Source organism: Nomascus leucogenys, chromosome 6 (genome assembly GCF_006542625.1).
Source record: "Nomascus leucogenys isolate Asia chromosome 6, Asia_NLE_v1, whole genome shotgun sequence".
In the NCBI taxonomy this organism is placed as follows: domain Eukaryota; kingdom Metazoa; phylum Chordata; class Mammalia; order Primates; family Hylobatidae; genus Nomascus; species Nomascus leucogenys.
In genome coordinates this window covers 51,997,081-52,016,607 of record NC_044386.1, presented here as the reverse complement: position 1 = coordinate 52,016,607, position 19,527 = coordinate 51,997,081, and the positions used below count along the sequence as shown (strand labels likewise).

General features: G+C 35.8%; 2 protein-coding genes across 9 annotated transcripts in view; one reads left to right on the top strand and one right to left on the bottom strand.

Moving 5' to 3' along the window:
- The window catches only part of FAM227B (family with sequence similarity 227 member B), a 281,662-nt gene that overhangs the window by 38,134 nt on the left and 224,001 nt on the right, over positions 1-19,527 (bottom strand). The window lies entirely within an intron of this gene.
- Positions 14,927-19,527, top strand: part of FGF7 (fibroblast growth factor 7) — a 95,799-nt gene continuing 91,198 nt past the window's right edge. Inside the window, exon 1 of the mRNA XM_030814119.1 lies at positions 14,927-16,487. The gene's annotated coding sequence lies outside the window, so the exon portion shown is untranslated. The remainder of the gene's footprint in view (positions 16,488-19,527) is intronic.

Genomic DNA, 19,527 nt, shown 5'->3' with positions numbered 1-19,527 from the left:
GAGAATAATAAAATTAGAAGGAATTGAGACTATCTTTATTTTATAACCAAACCTTGACAGTCTTGACTGGTACTGTCATAAAAATTCTTAACCATCTTTGTATTAGTGATGGTTTGACCTTATTATTGATGTGTTCCTCCTTTGTATTAGTGATTGTGTGAACTTATTATTGATGTGTCCCTCATTGAAACCATGTTTCCACAGTTCCATATCTGAAAATGTCCCATAAAAGAGAAGGCCAGGAAAATTTGCAATACTTTGTGTGAAAGGCAAATATTCAACTTTTTTTTCCCATATAATTTCTATCATGTACCACATTTTTCTTTTAAACTTGTCCATAATCCTCATGGTTTCATATGCTACTCTTAACATTATGACTGTTCTCTATTATTTCTTTTGATCTCATTTAATGAGCAAAATCTAAATTATTAGCAATAGCATTCATGGGGTGCTTACATATTATTTGATATGCTCAGCACATTCTGTGCTTCAGTGTGGGAAAGTAATTAAAACTGCAATAAAAGCTAAATTATTGTAGAACAACTAGAATAATTAGACAAATAGTATGAAAGACAACATATATGATATAAAAATAATAACATTGGTAATTTGATAGGAACAGGGTTTTATCTGTAAATTGCTTTGGGAAGTATGGCCACTTTAACGTTATCGATTCTTCCAATACATGAGCATGGGATGTTTTTCCACTTGTTTGTGTCAAATATGATTTCTTTCAGCAGTGTTTTGTAGTTCTCTTTCTAGAGATCTTGCACTTCTTTGCTTAGATGTATTCCTAGGTATTTAATTTTTTGTATGTGACTATTGTAAATGAGATTGCATTCTTGATTTGGTTCTCAGCTTGAATGTTATTGGTATATAGAAATGTCACTGAGTTTTGTACATTGATTTTGTATCCTGAAACTTCGCTGAAGTCTTTTGGCAGAGTCTTTAGGGTTTTCCTTTTTTTTCTTTTTCTGAGACGGAATCTCGCTCTGTTGCCCAAGCTGAAGTGCAGTGGAGGGTTCTCAGCTCCCTGCAACCTCTGCCTGGGTTCAAGCGATTCTCCTGCCTCAGCCTCCTGAGTAGCTGGGACCACAGGCACATGCCATCACGCCTGGCTAATTTTTTGTATTTTTAGTAGAAATGGGGTTTCACCATGTTAGCCAGGATGGTTTCAATCTCCTGACTTTGTCATTTGCCTGCCTCGGCCTCCCAAAGTGTTGGGATTACAGGCGTGAGCCACCGTGCCCGACGTCTTTAGGGGTTTCTAGTTACAGAATCATATCACCAATGAAGAGAGAGAATTTGAGTTATTTTCCTATTTGGATGCCTTTTATTTCTTTCTCTTGCCTGATTGCTGTGGCTAGGACTTCCAGTACTTTGTTGCATAGGAGTGATGAGTGGGCATCCTTGTCTTTGTCCAGTTCTCAGTGGGAATACTTCTAGCTTTTGCTTATTCAGTACGCTGCTGACTATGGTTCTGTTAGGAATGACACTTATTCCTTTGAGGAATATTTGTTTGATGTCTAGTTTGTTGAGAGTTTTTATAATGGATGTTGGATTTCACCAAAAGCTTTTTTTTGTGTCTACTGAGATGGTCATGCGTTTTTTGTTTTTTTTTTTTTTAATCTCTTTCAGTAGTAAATCACATTTAAACAAACTTTTTGAATTTTTAATTTTTGCAGGTACATATTAGGTGTATATATTTATGGAGGTCATGAGATATTTTGGTACAGGCATGCAATGTATAATAATCACATCATAAAAGATTAGATATCCATCCCCTCAAACAGTTATCCTTTGTGTTACAAATAATGCAATAACACTGTTTTGGTCTTATTTTAAAATGAACAATTAAATTATTGACTATAGTCCTTCTGTTGTGCTATCAAATACTAGGTCTTATTTATTCTAACTATTTCTTTTTGTACACATTAATCATGCTTACCTCCCCACAGACCCCCAATACACTTCCCAGCCTTTATTAACCATTCTTCTATTCTTTATCTCCATGAGTTCGTTTTGATTTTTAGATCCCACAAATAGGTGAGAACATGTAATGTTTATCTTTCTGTGCCTATGTTATTTCACTTATCATAATGACCTCCAGTTCCATCCATGTTGTTGCAAATGACAAAGTCTTATTCTTTTTTGTGGCTGAATAGTACTCCATTGTATATACGTACCATATTTTCTTTATCCATTCATCTGTTGATGGACACTTAGGTTGGTTCCTAATCTTGGCTATTGTGAACAGTGTTGCAACAAACATGGGGGTGCAGATATCTCCTCAATATACTGATTTCCCTTTTTTTGGGTATATATACCTGGCAATGAGATTGCTGGTTTGTATAGTAGCTCTATTTTTAGCTTTTTGAGGAACCTCCAAACTGTTCTGTATAGTGGTTGTACTAATTTACATTCCCACCAACAGTGTATAAGGGTTCCCTTTTCTCCACATCCCTTTTCTCCATCTGCCAGCATTTGTTATAGCCTGTCTTTTGAATATAAGCCATTTTAATTGGGGTGATATCTCATTATAGTTTTGCTTTGCATTTCTCTGATAATCAAGAAGGTTGAACACTTTTTGTTTTGCCATTTGTATGCTTTCTTTTGAGAAAAGTTCAATTCTTTTGCCAATTTTTTGATCAGGTTATTAGATTTTTTCCTATAGAGTTGTTTGAACTTCTTATATATTTTGGTTATTAATTCCCTGTCAGGATAGATAGTTTTGCAAATATTCTCTGTGTCTTTTCCCTTTCTTGATTGTTTCCTTTGCTGTGTAGAAGCTTTTTCTCCTTCTTCTTTTTTTTTTTTTTTAGCTTAATGTGATCTCATTTGTACATTTTGCTTTAGTTGCCTGTGTTTGTGGGGGTATTGCTCCAGAAATTTTTGCCTGGACCTATGTCCTGGAGGTTTTCTTCAACAGTTTCTTGCAGTAGTTTCATAGTTTGAGGTCTTAGATTTAAGTACTAAATTCATTGTAATTTGATTTTTGTATATGGTGAGAGATAGGGATCAAGTTTCATTCTTCTGTGTAGGGACATCCAGTTTTTCCAGCACCATTTATTGAAGAGACTGTCTTTTCCCCAATATATATTCTTGGCAACTGTGTTGAAAATGAGTTCACTGTAGGTGTGTGAATTTGTTTCTGGGTTCTCTATTTTGTGCCATTGGCCTATGTGTCTGTTTTTATGCCAGTACCATGCTGTTTTGGTTACTATAGCTTTGTATATATGTTTTTGTATTTCTGTGTGGAATGTCATTGGTATTATAATAGAGATTGCAATGAATCTATAGATCAGACATTTTAACTATATGGATTATTGCAATCCAGGAACACGGAATATCTTTCAATTTTTTTTGGTGTCCTCTTCAATTTCTGTCATTAATGTTTTATAGTTTTCATTGTAGAGGTCTTTCACTTTGGTTATGTTAATTCCTAGGTATTTAATTTTATTTGTGGCTATTGCAAATGGTATTACATTTTTTATTTCTTTTTCAGATTGCTCACTGTTGGCATATAGAAATGCTATTGATTTTTGTATCTTGATTTTGTATCTTGCAACTTTACTGAATTTGTCAGTTCTAATTTTTTTTGGTGGTTTTTCCAAATATAAGGTCGCATCATCTGCAAATAAGGATAATTTGACTTCCTTTCCAATTTGAATGCCCTTTATTTCTTTCTGTTGTCTGATTGTTCTAGCTAGGACTTCTAGTACTATACTGAATAATAGTGGTGAAAGTAGGCATGCTGGTCATGTTCCAGATCTTAAAGGAAAGGCTTTCAGTTTTTTTCCCCATTTAGTATAAAACTAGCTGTGGTTCTGTCATATAAAGCTTTTATCATGCTGAGGTATGTTCCTTCTAAACCCATTTTTTGAGGTTTTTTTTTATCATGAAGGGATGTTAAACTTTATCAGATGCTTTTCTGGCATTAATTGAAAAGGTCATATAATTTTTGTCCTCCATTCTGTTGATATGATGTATGACATTGATTGATTTGCATATGTTGAACCATCCTTACATCTCTGGGATAAATCCCACTTGATCGTAATGAATGACCTTTTTAATGTACCATTACATTTGCTTAGCTAGTTGTTGGTGAGTGGTTTTGCATTAATATTCATTGGAGATATTGGCCTGTAGTTTTCTTTTTTTGATGTGTCTTTATCTGGCTTTGGTATCAGGGTAATGCTGGCCACAGAGAATGAGTTTGAAAGTATTCCCTCTTCCTGTATGTTTTGGAACAGTTTAAGTAGAATTGGCATTAGTTCCCAGTAGAATTCATCAGTGAAGCCATTGTGTCCCAGGTTTTCTTTTTCTTGGATAACCTTTTATTATTACTTTGGTCTCATTACTTGTTATTGGGCTGTTCAGCTTTTGGATTTATTTCTCATTCAATCTAGGTAGGTTGTATGCATCTAGGAATTTGTCCATTTCTTCTAGATTTTCCAATTTATTGGCATATATTTTTTTTTCATAGTAGCCACTTGATATGGGTTGGCTGTATCCCCACCCAAATCTCATCTTGAATTGTAACTCCAATAATTCCCACATGTTGTGGGAGGAACCTGGTGGAAGAAAATGGGATCATGGGGGTGGTTTCCCCCATACTGTTCTCGTGGTAGTGAATAAGTCTCATGAGATCTGATGGTTTTATAAGGGGTTTCCCTTATAAAACCAGGGGTTTCCCTGGCTGTTATTCTTTCTTGACTACTACCATGTAAGATGTGCCTTTCACTTCCACCATGATTGTGAGGCCTCCTCAGTCACATGGAATTGTGAGTCCATCAAACCTCTTTTTCTTTATAAATCACCCAGTCTTGGTTATGTCTTTATCAGTAGTGTGAAAATGGACTAATATAGTAAATTGGTATTGGTAGTATGGGGTGCTGCTGTAAAGATACCTGAAAATGTGGAAGCAACTTTGGAACTGGGTAACAGGCAGAGTTTGGAACAGTTTGGAGGGCTTAGAAAAAGACAGGAAAATGTGGGAAAGTTTGGAACTTTCTAGAGACTTGTTGAATGGCCTTGACCAAAATGCTGAAAATGATATGGCCAATGAAAGCCAGACTGAGATGGTCTCGGATGGAGAAGAGAAACTTGTCGTGAACTGAAGTAAAGGTGATTCTTGCAATGTTTTAGCAAAGAGACTGGTGGCATTTTGTCTTTGCCCTAGAGATCTGTGGAACTTGGAACTCGAGGGAGATGATTTAGGGTATCTGGCAGAAGAAATTTCTAAGCAGCAAAGCATTCAAGAAGTGACTTGGGTGCTGTTAAAAGCATTCGGTGTTAAAAGGGAAACAGCATATAAAAGTTTGAAAAATTTGTAGCCTGACGCTGTGATGGAAAAGACAAACCCATTTTCTGAGGAGAAATTCAAGTCAGCTGCAGAAATTTGCATAAGTAATGAGGAAACAAATGTTAATCACCAAGACAATGGGAAAAATGCTTACAGGGCATGTCAGAGACCTTTGTGGCAGCTCCTGCCATCACAAGCCCAGAGGCCTAGGAGGAAAAAATGGTTTCATGGGCTGGGCCCAGAGCCCCCCTGCTGTATGTAGCCTAGGGAGTTGTTGCCCTGTGTCCCAGCCACTCTAGCCATGGTTAAAAGGGGCCAAGGTATAGCGCAGGCCATTGCTTCAGAGGGTGCAAGCCCCAAGACTTGGCAGCTTCCATGTGGTGTTGAGGCTTCAGGTGCACAGAAGTCAAAATTGAGATTTGTGACCCTCTGCCTAGATTTCTGGGGATGTATGAAAATCCCTAGATGTCCAGGAAGAAGTTTGCTGCAGGGGTTGGGCCCTCATAAAGAACCTCTGCTAGGGCAGTGTGGAAGGGAAATGTGGGGTTGAAGCCATCACGCAGGGTCCCCACTGGGGCACTGCCTAGTAGAGCTGTGAAAAGAGGGCCACTGTCCTCTAGACCCCAGAATGGTAGATCCACAACAGCTTGCACTGTGTGCCTGGAAGAGCTGCCAACACTCAATGTCAGCCCATAAAAGCAGCCAGAAGGGAGGTTGTACACTGCAAAGCCACAGGGGTGGAGCTGACCAAGACCATGGGTACTCACCTCTTGCTTCAGTGTTACCTGGATGTGAGGCCTGGAGTCAAAGAAGATCATTCTGGAGCTTTAAGATTTGACTGCCCTGCTGGATTTCAGGCTTGCATGGGGCCTTTAGCCCCTCTGTTTTGGCCAAGTTCTCCCATTTGGAATGGGTGTATTTATCCAATGCATGTAACCCCATTGTATCTAGAAAGAACTAACTTGCTTTTGATTTTACAGGTTCATAGGCAGAAGGGACTTGCCTTGTCTGAAATGAGACTTTGGACTGTGGACTTTTGAGTTAATGCTGAAATAAGACTTTGGGGGACTGCTGGGAAGGCATGATTGATTTTGAAGTGAGAGGACATGAGATTTGGGAGGATCTGGTGCAGAATGATATGTGTGGCTGTGTTCCCAGTCAAATTATGGGAATTAGCTCCCATAATTCCCATACGTTGTGGGAGGGATCCGGTAGGAGATAATTGAATCATCGGGGTGGTTTCCCCCATACTGTTCTCATGGCAGTGAATAAGTCTCACAAGATCTGATAGTTTTATAAGGGGTTTCCCCTTTCACTTGGCTCTAATTCTGTCTTGTGTGCCACCATGTAAGATGTGCCTTTTGCCTCCTGCCATGATTGTGAGGCCTCCCCAGCCATGTGGAACTGTGAGTCCATTAAACATTTATAATTTACCCAGTCTCACGTATGTGTACATTATAATTTACCCAGTCTCAGGTATGTGTACAAGTTTTTTTTTTTTTTTTTTTTTTTTTTTTTTTTTTGTGAACATGTGCTTTCAATCACCTTGGGCATATATTTAGGAGTAGAATTGCTGAGTTATATATTATCTTTATATGCAACCATTTTAGGAACTACCAAACTATTTTTCCAAAGTGATTGCACCATTTACAATTCCATAAACAAGTATGAGAATTCTAATTTTTCCACATTCTTGCCAATACTTGTTATTGTCTGTCTTTTTTTATTTTAGCCACCCAAATGAGTGTCAAGTGGTATTTCACTGTGGTTTTAATTTGTGTTTGCTTGTTGTTGAATAATGTTGAACCATCTTTTTTTTTTTTTTTGAGATAGGGTTTTACTCTGTCACCCAGGACAGAGTGCAGTGTCACAAACACAGCTCAATGCAGCTTCAACTTCCAAGACTCAAGCAGTTCTCTCACGTCAGCCTTCTGAGTGGCTGAGACCACAGGCATGTGCCACCACACCTGTCTAATTTTTTTATTTTTGTAGAGACAAGATCTCGTTATGTTGCCCAGGCTGGCTGTGAACTCCTGGGCTCTAGTAATCCTCCTACCTTGACCTCTCAATGTGCTAGGATTTGCAGGTGTGAGCCACTGAACCCAACATTTTAGTTTTTATTGGTCATTTGTGTATCTTCTTTGGAGAAATGTCTATTTAAATTCTTTGTCTATTTAAAAATTGGTTTGTCTTTCTTCATTGAGTTATAAGAGTTCTTCATATACTCTGAATACAAATCTTTTTTATCAGATACCTGATTTGCAAATATTTTCTTCCATTCTGTGGATTAAGTTTTTAATTTCTTGATGATGTCCTTTGAAGCACTAAGTTTTAACATTTGAATGAAGTTCAATTTATTTATTTTTAATTTTGTTGTTTTTTTTGGTGTCATATCTAAGACTCATTCCTAAATCAAGGTCAGGAAGAGTTACTCCTGTTTTCTCTCTGAGATTTTTATATTTTTAGCTATTATATTTAAGTATATAATCCATTTTGAGTTAAATTTTGTATATTGTGTGAGGTACAAGTCCAACTTTATTCTTTTGTAGGTGAATACCCCAGTTGTCACAGCAGTGCTGAAAAAATCATTCTTTTTACATTGAATGGTCTCAACATTCTTCTAGAAAATCAATGACCCACGAATGTGAAATTTATTACTGGACTCTCCAGTCTATTTCATTTACCTATATGTTTACCCTTATGCCAGTACCACATTGTCTTGATTAATGTGGCTTTGTAGCAAGTTTTGAAATCAGGAATTGTGAGTCTTCCAACCTTGTTCTTCCTTTTTCAATAGTGATTTGGTTATTCTTGTTCCCTTGCATTTCCATATGAATTTCTATATCATTCCCAAAACAGGTAGCTAGAATTTAATAGGCATTGTGTTGCATTTGTAGACCATTTTGGGGAGTATTGTATTAACAATATTAAATCTTCCAATCCATTAGCATGGAGGTTTTTTCATTCATTAAGGTTTTCTATACTTTCTTTCAATACTGGTTTGTAATTTTTGTGGATAAGCCTTACACATCTTTTGCTAATCTATTCCTAAGTATCTTATTTGTTTTTATGGTATTGTAAATGGGGTGGTTTTCTCTTCTGTTAAAAATGTACAATTAAGTTATTATTGACTATAGTCACCCTGTTGTGCTATCAAATACTAGGTCTTATTCATTTTTTCTAACTACCTTTTTTATTGTCCCCATTAATCATCCCAACCTCTTCCCCAGCCTGCCACTACCCTTCCAGCCTCTGGTAACCATCCTTCTAGTCTCTAAGTCCATGAGTTCAATTGTTTTAATTTTTAGATCCCATAAATAATTGAGAACATGCAATATTTTTCTTTCTGTGCCTGGCTTATTTCACTCCAGTTTCTTCCATGTTGTTGCAAATGCCTTGACCTTACTCTTTTTATGGCTGAATAGTACTCCATTGTGTATATGTACACATTTTCTTATTCTTTCATCTACTGATGGACATTTAGGTTGCTTCCAAATCTTAGCTATTGTGAACAGTGCTGCAACATACAGGAGTGCAGATATTTCTTTGATATACTGATTTCCTTTCTTTAGGGGGTATATATCCAGCAGTGAGATTACTAGATTATATGGTAGCTCAATTTTTAGTTTTTTAAGGGACCTCCAAACTGTTCTCCATAGTGGCTGTACTAATTTATATTTCCACAAACAGTGTATGAGGGTTCCCTTTTCTCCATATCCTCACCTATTATTGCCTGTCTTGGAAATAAACCATTTTAAGTGGGGTGAGATGGTATCTCGCAGTTTTGATTTGCATTTCTCTGATGATCAATAATGTTTAGCACTTTTTCATATGCCTGTTTGCCATTTGTATGTCTTCTTTTGAGAGGTCTATTCAAGTCTTTTGCTCATTTTTTGACTAGATTATTCAATTCTTTTCCCATAGAGTTACTTGAGCTCCTTATATACCCTGGTTATTAATCCCTTGTCAGATAAGTAGTTTGCAAATATTTTCTGCCATTCTGTGGGTTGTCTCTTCACTTTGTTGATTGTATCCTCTGCTGTGCAGAAGCTTTTTAACTTGATGTGTTCACATCTTTCAAAGTTGCCTTTGATTGCCTGTGCTTGTGGGGTGTTGCTCAAAAAATTGTCGCTTAGACCAATGTCCTGGAGAGTTTCTTGATGTTTTCTTGCAGTAGTTTTATAGTTTGAGGTCTCAGATGTAAGTCTTTATTTCATTTTTATTTCATTTTGTGTATGACAAGAGATAGCGGTGCTGTTTTGGTTACTGTAGCTCTGTAGTATAATTTGAAGTCAGGTAATGTCATTCCTCTAGTTTTGTTCTTTCTGCTTAAGATAGCTTTGGTTCTTCTTGGTATTCTTTTAGGATTTTTTTTTCTATTTATGTAAAGAATATCATTGGTATTTTGATAGGGATAGCATTGAATTTGTAGATTGCTTTGGTTAGTATGAACGTGTTAACAATATTATTATTCCAATCTGTGAACACTGAATATTTTTCTAATATTTCCATTTTTTGGTGTCCTCTTCAATTCATTTCATCAGTGTTTTATTGTTTTCATTATAGAGTTCTTTCACTTCTTTGATAATTCCTAGGTATTTAATTTTATGTGTGGCTATTGTAAATGGGTTACTTTTAAGATTTCTTATTCAGATTGTTCACTGTTGGCATATAGATGTGCTACTGATTTTTGTATGTTGATTTTGTATCCTGAAGCTTTACTGAATTTATCAGTTCTAATAGTTTTCTTGTGGAGTCTTTAGGTTTTTCCAAATATAAGATCAACTCATCTGCAAATAACAATCATTTGACTTCTTCCTTTCCAATTTGGATGCCCTTTATTTCCTTCTCTTGTCTGATTGCTCTAGCTAGGACTTCCAGTACTATGTTGAATAACAGAGGTGAAAGTGGGCATCCTTGTCATGCTCTAAATCTTAGAGCTTTTAGTTTTTCCTCACTCAGCATAATACTAGATGTGGGTCTGTTGTATATGGCTTTTATTATGTTGAGGTACGTTCCTGCTATTCCCAGTTTTTTGAGGGTTTTTATCATGAAGGGATGTTAAACTTTATCAAATGCTTTTTCAGCATCCATTGAAAGGATCATATCGTTTTTATCTTTCATTTTGTTGATATGGTGTATTACATTGATTGATTTGCATATGTTGAACCATGCTTGCATCCCTGGAATAAATCCCACTTGGATCTGATGAATAATCTTTCTAATGTATTGTTTAATTTCTAATGTATTGTTTGCTAGTGTTTTCTTCAGGGTTTTCACATCAATATTAATCAGAGATATTGGTCTGTAGTTTTCTTTTTTTGATGTGTCTGTATCTGGTTTTGGTATCAGGGTAATACTGGCCTTGTAGAGTAAATTTGGAAGTATTCCCTCCTTCTCTAGTTTTTGATTTTGAGTAGGATTGGTTAGTTCTTCTTTAAATGTTTGCTAGAATTCAGCTATGAGATCCTGGGATTTTCTTTACCAGGAGACTTTTTGTTAGGACTTTGATCTCAGTATTTGTTATTCATCTGTTGAGGTTTTGGATTTATTTATGGTTCAATCTTGGTAGGTTGTATGTGTCTAGAAATTTGTCCATTTATTCTAGATTTTCCAATGTATTGCCATATATTTGCTCACAGTAGCCACTAATGATCCTTTCAATTTCTGTGATATCAGTTGTATTGCTTCCTTTTTCATTTCTAATTTTATTTATTTGTACTTTGATGATTTTGGACATAATCCAGCAGAATCCTCTGGATTACAAGGTAGAGACTCTTTTCTCACCCCTTACTTTCTCCCAAACAGGGTTTCTTTCTCCATTCTGAGCCACCCGAAGCTGGAGCTGGAGTGACACATGCACCACTGTGGCCACCACCACTATGATTGTACTGGGTCAGACCTGAAGCCGGCACAGCACTGGGTCTTGCTCAAGGCCGGCTGTAACCACTCCCTGGCTACTGCCTATGTTTGCTCAAGGCCCCAGGGCTTTACAATCAGCTGGTGGCAAAGCCATCCTGGCCTATTTCCTTCCCTTCAGGGTGTTGAGGTACCCCAGGCCCTGGGTGGGTCCAGAGGTGCCATCCAGGAGTCAGGAACTAGTGTCAAAAACCTTAGAAGTCTAACTGGTATTCTATTGTGTTGCAGCTGAGCTGGCACTCAAACCACAAGACCTCTCTTTCTTCCCCTTTCCAAAGGCAGAGGAGCCTCACCCCATAGCCACTGACACCCCAGGCCATGGGGAGTACTGCCAGACTACTACGTAAGTTCCCTTAAGGCCCACAGGCTCTTCAGTCAGCTTGTGGTGAATGCTGCCTGGCCTGGGCCTCACCCTTCAGGGTGGCGTGCTCCCCTCTGTCCAAGGGCAGGTCCAGAAATGCTGTCCAAGAGTCAAATCCTGGAATCGGGGACCCCAAGTGCCCACGTGGTGCTCTGCCCTGCCATGGCTTTGCTGGTACCTAAGGTGAAGACAAAGTCCTCTTTACCTTTCCCTCCACTTTTCTCAAGCAGGAGTTTTGCATTGATTAAAAAATATATATTTAATAAAATGTAATATTCATTCCAAATGAAACACTAAGTAAACCCATAAAAGAAGGTTATGTCTCTAACATGCTAAAGAAATCATCTTGAAATAAAAATTCAAAATATTACTTAAATGCAGAATAATTTGATGCATGTCATTAAAATCAGGAACAAAGTTTGGATTCTTTCTATGGTAGTTATGTAAATTGGCTCATTTAACATAAACTTCAAAGTCCTTTATTTTTTTTTTCTACTTTATTTTTTTCTGCCCTTTATTTTTTTCTACTCAAGCTAAACACTTGAGTTACTTAACTCCTCTGAATTTGATTTGATTTGATTTAATTGGCCCCTTGTGACACAGTTGTGGCCAATGAAATGTAGGCAGAAGCCCCTTGTGTTAGTCCATTCTTGCACTGCTGTAAAGAAATACCTGAGGCTGGGTAACTAATAAAGAAAATAGGTTTAATTGGATTATGGTTCTGCGGGATGTACAAGAAACATAGTGCCAGCATCTGCTTCTGGTGCACGCCTCAGGGAGCTTACAATCATGGTAAAAGGCAAAGGAGGAGCCCATGTGTCATCTGGTGAGAAACGAAGCAAGAGCGAGGGGGAGGGGAAGTGTCATGCATTTTTAAACAACTGAACAACCGATCTCACACGAACTCAGAGCAAGAGCTCACTCATCACCAAAGGGATGGTGGTAAGCCATTCATGAAGGATCTGCCCCCACCTCCTGGTCCAAATATCTCCCTCTAGGCCCATCTCCAACACTGGGGATTATATCTCAACATGAGATTTGGAGGGCACACACATCCAAATCATATCACCCCTGGGGAAGGTTTTATTTCATAAATAAAAAGGCAAAACCTGATAAAGAAAAGGCTTACTATATGCCTGGTGTCCTTTCTCTTTTTTCCTGTGTGGCTGGAATGCCAGGAGATACAGCAATTATCTTGTGACAATATAAAAGTAACATGCTAAGGATGCTGAAGCAGGAGGACATAAGAAACATGGTTCCTTGGTGACATCCATGAGAAGTAATAGCTACCTTTATATTTCTTCTCATGTAAAAATTATTTTTTGTTATGTAAAATATTAACTCTTTACTTGCTTCAGTGATATTTATAAGGTACTTTGTATTTGCTAATAGCTGAAATTTTAGTAGATATTCCCACCATCACAACTGTTATTTAACACTGCTCTGTAAATCCTAACCAATTCAGTAAGCCAATAAAAATAAATAGGAGGTGTAAATATTGGAATCAGGAAGACAACACTAATTGCTTTTTGTTTTTACAAGTGATATTATGGTCTTCCAAGCAAACACAAGATAATCATTTTAATAAGCATTGTTAAGTAGGAGAGTTTAGTTGCAAATTACAAATACATAAAAATGTATGGCTGTTATAAATGTCAGCAGTTGACCAGTTAGACAATAAAATATTTTAAAATCTCATTCCTAATTTTAAAATATGTGAAATATGTAGGAAGAAATTATTTAAGAAATGTTTAGGACCTAGATGCAGAACATTACAAACTAAAGATACACATGATATTTCTGAATGTATAGAATAAAAATTATGAAGGTATAAGTTCTCCCCCAAATAATTTATAAATATTAAATACAATTCTAAAACAATCTATATATGATTGTTTGGTGGGGAGGGGAACAGGGCAAACTTATTCTAAAGTGCAAATTAAAAAGTTTAGTATAGGTACAATATGCAGGAAGTAGTGAAAAAAGTCATGATAGAAGAATTATACTGTCAGATATTAAAATATATAAAACAATAATGATTGAAATAACATGGTGTGGACATAAAATTAGGTATTGCAATCATTAGGAAAGAGTAACATAATTTATAATTTCAAGCAAATATTAATGAGTTTACTATTTAGCAAATGTGACATTCCTAACCATTAAGAAAAGATGAATCATTGAATAAAAAGAAATAAGGCAAATGTTAACTCTTTAGGAAAAAATAAATTTGATCTCTACTGCATCACATATTGAAATGAAATTTCTTTCCCTTTTTTTCTTATTCTCTCCATATTCATGTAGAAATGTCTTGTGCACTTACAAAGGTACCTAAATACTGCAATCGTAGCATGCAATTAAAGTGTAATGAAAGGACAGAGAAAAGCAGAAGTGGCAACAAAATGGGCCAGGAATCATTCTCAAAATGCACATTTTTTTTAACAGCTAACTTAATAAACAAGGACATCTTATTCATTACACTCTTCACAGTGTCTATGAGATAAAAAAGAACAATCCCTGTGAAGATTCCCAGCTAGCTATTTTTGTTAGGGTAAGATGGAGCTCTCTTTTTTTATGCAGGCCTTATAAAGAAAACACTCTATGGGTAGCTGATAAAGGTTTTGAGAATATCTTTACCATAACGAGAATGAAATTCACAACCTTTTAAAAAGCAACAATCATAGGTAGATGCTGAGTACAATTTTAAAAAGCACAATTTTAAAAAGCCATTAAACTCAGAAGCAAGGTTTGAATTCTCATTGTGGTAGAAATGTAAATTGGTTCATTTAACATTTATTTCAATCTCCTTCTTCTGTTGTCTTTTTCTCCTACTTTGTGCTATTATGCAAAATCATTTTGAGGTGTTCCATTCTTGTGTAATCTTAGCTCCCTAACAAAGAATAAACAGTTGATGGTTTGGAAAATTAAATCTGGATTAAAAAAAGCAGAACAATATATAAACTAGAAAAAATATATGTATAGGTGGTGGAGAAGTCTACAAAAGATGAGATTATAGAGTAAAACATTAATATACAGGCATATCTTGTTTAACTGCACTTTATTGTACTTCACAGATACTGCTTTTTTACAAATGGAATGTTCATGGAACTCTGTGTAGAGCAAGTCTGTTGTTGCCATTTTTCCAACACCTGTGTTCACTTCCTGTCTCTGTGTCAGCATTTTTTAGCAGTAAAGTATTTTTAAATTAAGGTATGTACTTTTTATTAGACAAAATGCTATTATACCCTTAAGAGACTACAATATAGTATAAACATAACTTTTATATACACTGGGAAACCAAAACATTTGTGTGACTCACTTTGTTGCAATATTTGCTTTATTGCAATGGTCTTACACAAAGCCTGCAATATCTCTGAGGTATGCCTATATTTTATTATGTAAAAATTCAAAAGTCCTGCTAGGCAAAAAGTACAGTACCACAAAAGGAAAACTGGCAAAAAATATTTCTAACAAGACCTCAGTAGATAACAGATGACAAAACCTCAGTATGAAACAAAACCTCAGTAGATAACAGATGACAGACATAAGAACTAAGTTATAAAAAAGGAATACGATTGGCAAATAATTTTTTAATTTCACCAGAAACTAAAGCAATCAAAGAAATGCTGATATGCTATTTAAAGACAAACAAATAAAGAAAAAGATAATGTGCCAGGTTGTTGAGACTCATAATCTCACGTGCTAATGATGGGCCATAGTTTTCTCTACCATTTGTCATACTCCCCCCAAATACAGGAGACACCTGGCTTTGAATGAGGAGGCAGCAGCTTCTGTTTCTTGGTTTCTTTAACATCCCAATGTGTTCCTCACTGGGACTGAGGGAAAAAGTATTCCAAAGGTACTTCTGTCCTAAGGAATTCTCTTGATTCCTCAACACTCCTCTTTGCTATGTTTTATAGGTTCAAGGTGGGTTAATATCCTGCAAGGTAGGACTTCTCTTTAGGTGTACCTATTAATGTCATCAGCCTTTAAGAATTCAGAAGAAACTAGAACAGAAACAGCCTCATTTTAACATCCATTACACAGTTCAAGCGGATTTGTGTTACAACCAAAAAAACTTTGACTAAGAAACTTGTATGAACTCCTCAATTTCTCAAGGATATTTTACTCTTTGAGCACTAGTAGCAAAAACTGCTATATATTATCACTCATTCTACCCATATTCATTCATTACAAAAGTGCCTACTGAGTGTTAATTATGCTCAATGCCTGGGATACAAGGATGAAGATAGGGCTCACTGTCTGTGGGGATGGGGTGGGGACGAGTCTCAGATGTATTCTTAGGTAGTTGCAATGCAACATAATAGCTCTATAGCAGAAAAAAATATGGAAGTGCCACAGGAACACAGTGATCCTCTTAGTTGTTGATCACTTGGGAATTTCAAGGAATTGGAAAACATTCTTGTGTGTGTGACTTTCCTACCAACAGAATTAAACAGTCATATTATACCAGATTGGCATTGTTTTCATTCTGCCACTCAAAGTATAAATAAGCTGTGGTATAAAAATGCCTTATAAACTGTTCTGCTGTGACTAGTAATAGTTAAGATTATAGACCCAAGATTTAAAATGACAACAATATGTATTAATTAATAATTCCCTTAAATATTTCTCCTTATCTTATTTTCTTGTTGTGTTTTATACATTCTTTATAATTACTTTGACAAGATTTTTTAATTGATCGGAACATTTATTGGAACAATATTTTATATGTATGATTCTATACATACTATTCTATTTTTCAGACCACAGCTCCAGTTTTTTTTCCATGAAAAACATTTCAGTTATACTCAAAGTGAATGGCCCACCAATGGCAGAGAATTTCAGGACCTTGCTCTTCCTGTAAAACATGCTCTGATAGCATTTGAGTCTTCTCTGAAGGTATCTCCTAAGACAATGTCACTCAGGAATTTTGGAGGTTTGGAGAAAGGTTTGGCAAGGTTTCTTATCAGGCCAGGTTTTCTCCTCTCCTATTTATTAGGAGAGTGGATCTAACTCCCTCTTGACCAATTGTTTAAAGTATATTCATGTAACCTTAACCTGCATTTCTGATGCAGAGTAGTATATTAGTTAAGCACATAGGCTTTGGAGTCAGACGGACACAAATTTAAATGCCAGCTTTGCCATTTGCTGATTAAGTGACCTTAGGCAAATTAATTTCTTTAAGCCTGTTTCTTCAAACATAATTTGGAGATTATAATAATTACCTTATAAACTTGGTAAGTGGATAAAATGAGAATATATATGTAAAAACACAGTGTCTGGCATATTGTAAAGGTTATATAAATGGTAATCAATATTGTTATTAATAAAAGGGGTTCTAAACCTTAAAACAAAAGGCCAATATGCACCCAAATAGAACCTCTTGAAAGCTTAAAACTCACTGGGCCTATAAAACAGTAACACAATGAAAAAAAAAAACAAACTAGGTAACAACATGATGAAGAAAACAGCACCTTACATCTCAATATTAATGTTGACTGTAAAAGGCCTAAATGCTCCACTTAAAAGATACAGAATGGTAGAATAGATAAAAAAAAATCACAATAGAAATATCTACTTCAAGAGACTCAACTAACATGGAAAGATTCAAATAAACTCAAGGTAAAAGTGTGTAAAAAGGTATTCCATGCAAATGGAAACCAAAAGTGAGCAGGAGTAGCTATTCTTTTATCAGACAAAACAGACTTCAAAGCAACAACACTAAAAAAAGAAAGATGGTCCCTATTATATTGATAAAAGGATCAATTCAACAAGAAGAGATTACAATCCTAAATTTATATGTACCAAACACTGAAGCATCTACATTTATAAAACAATCACTATTAAACCTAAGAAACAAGACTGACAGCAAAACAATAATATTGGGAGACTTCAGTGTGCCACTGACAGCACTAGCAGATCTTCAAGACAGAAAGTCAATAGAGGAACAGTGGACTTAAATGACATGCTAGAACAAATGAACTTAAAGATATTTACAGATTGTGCTACCCAAGATTTCCAGAATATACATTCTTCTCATGAGCACGTGGAACATTCTCCAAGACAGGCCATATAATAGGCCATAAAACAAATCTCAAAAAATTTAAAAAAATCAAAATTATATCAAGTATCTTCTCAGGTCACAGTGGAATAAAGCTAGAAATCAATTCCAAAAGGAACCCTCGAAACTATAGAAATACATGGAAATTAAATAAGCTGCTTCTGACTGATATCTGGGTTAACAATGAAATCAAGATGGAAATTTAAAAATTATTTGAATTGAATGATGATAATGACCCAAGTTATCAAAACCTCTGGAATACAGCAAAAGCAGTGCTTAGAGGAAAGTTTTGCCTACATCAAGAAGTCTGAAAGTGCACAAATTGATGACCTGTCACACCTCAAGGAACTAGAGAAACGAGAACAGACTAAACCTGAAGCTAGAAGAAAAGAAATAACACAGATCAGAGCAGAACTAAATAAAATTCAAACAAAACAATACAAAAGATCAATGAAAAAAAAGCTAGTTCTTTGAAAAAAATAAAATTGACAGACCATTAGCTAGATTAACCAAGAAGAGGGAAGATCCAAATAAGCTCAATTAGAAATGAAACTGCAGACATTACAACCAACACCAGAGAATTACAGAAACAATCATTCAAGACTATTATGAACACCTTTATATGCACAAACTAGAAAACCTAGAGGAAATGGATGAATTCCTGGAAACATACAATCCGCCTAGACTAAATCAGGAATAGAAACCTTGAAAAGACTAATAAGAAGCAGTGAGATTGAATCAGGAATTAAAAATTGTCAACAAAATAAAAGCCCAGGACCAGATGGATTCACACCTGAATTCTACCAGACATTCAAAGAATTGGTACTAATCCTACTGAAACTATTCCAAAAGATTGAGAAGGAAGGAATCCTCCCTAAATCATTCTGTGAAGCTAGTATCATCCTGATACCAAATCCAGGAAAAGACACAACAAAAAAAGAAAACTACAAATCAATTTTCCTTATGAACATAGATTCAAAAATTGCCCCCAAAATACTAGCTAAACAAATCCCACAGGATGTCAAAAAGGTAATTAATCATGGTCAAGTGGGTTTCATCCCAGGGATGCTGGGATGGTTTAATATATGCAAGTCAGTAAGTGTGATACATCACATAAACAGAATTAAAAACAAAAACCATATTATTATCCCAATAGATGCAGAGAAAGCATCTGATAAAATACAGCATCCCTTTATAATAAGAACCAGGCATAGAAGGCACCTATCTCAAAATAATAAAATCCATATATGACAAACCCATAGCCAACATCTTATTGAATGGGGAAAAGTTGTAAGCATTTCCCCTGAGAACAGAAACAAGACAAGGATGATCACTTTCACCACTCCTATTCAACAGAGTTCTGGAAGTGCTATCCAGACCAATCAGGCAAGAGAAAGAAATAAAGGACATTGAAACTGGAGAAGAGGAAGTCCAACTATCACTGTTTGCAGATGATATGACTGTGTACCCAGAAAATCCTAAGTACTCCTCCAAAAGACTCTTAGATTTAATAAATGAATTCAGTAAAGTCTCAGGTTTCAAAGTCAATGTACAACAATATCATTGTTCATGTATAGCATCAAGCTGAGAACCAGATCAAGAATGTGATCTCTTTTATAAGATCTGCAAAAAAGAAAAAATAAATAAAATATCTAGGAATATATTTAACTATGTCTACAAGGAGGACTACAAAACTGCTGAAAGAAATTATAGATGACAGAAACAAATGAAAACACATTTCATGCTCATGGATTGGAAGAATCAATATTGTGCAAATGATCATACTGCCCAAAGGAATCTACAGATTTAATACACTTCCCATCAAAATACCAACATTGTTTTTCACAAAATTAGAAAGAACAATCCTAAAATTCATAT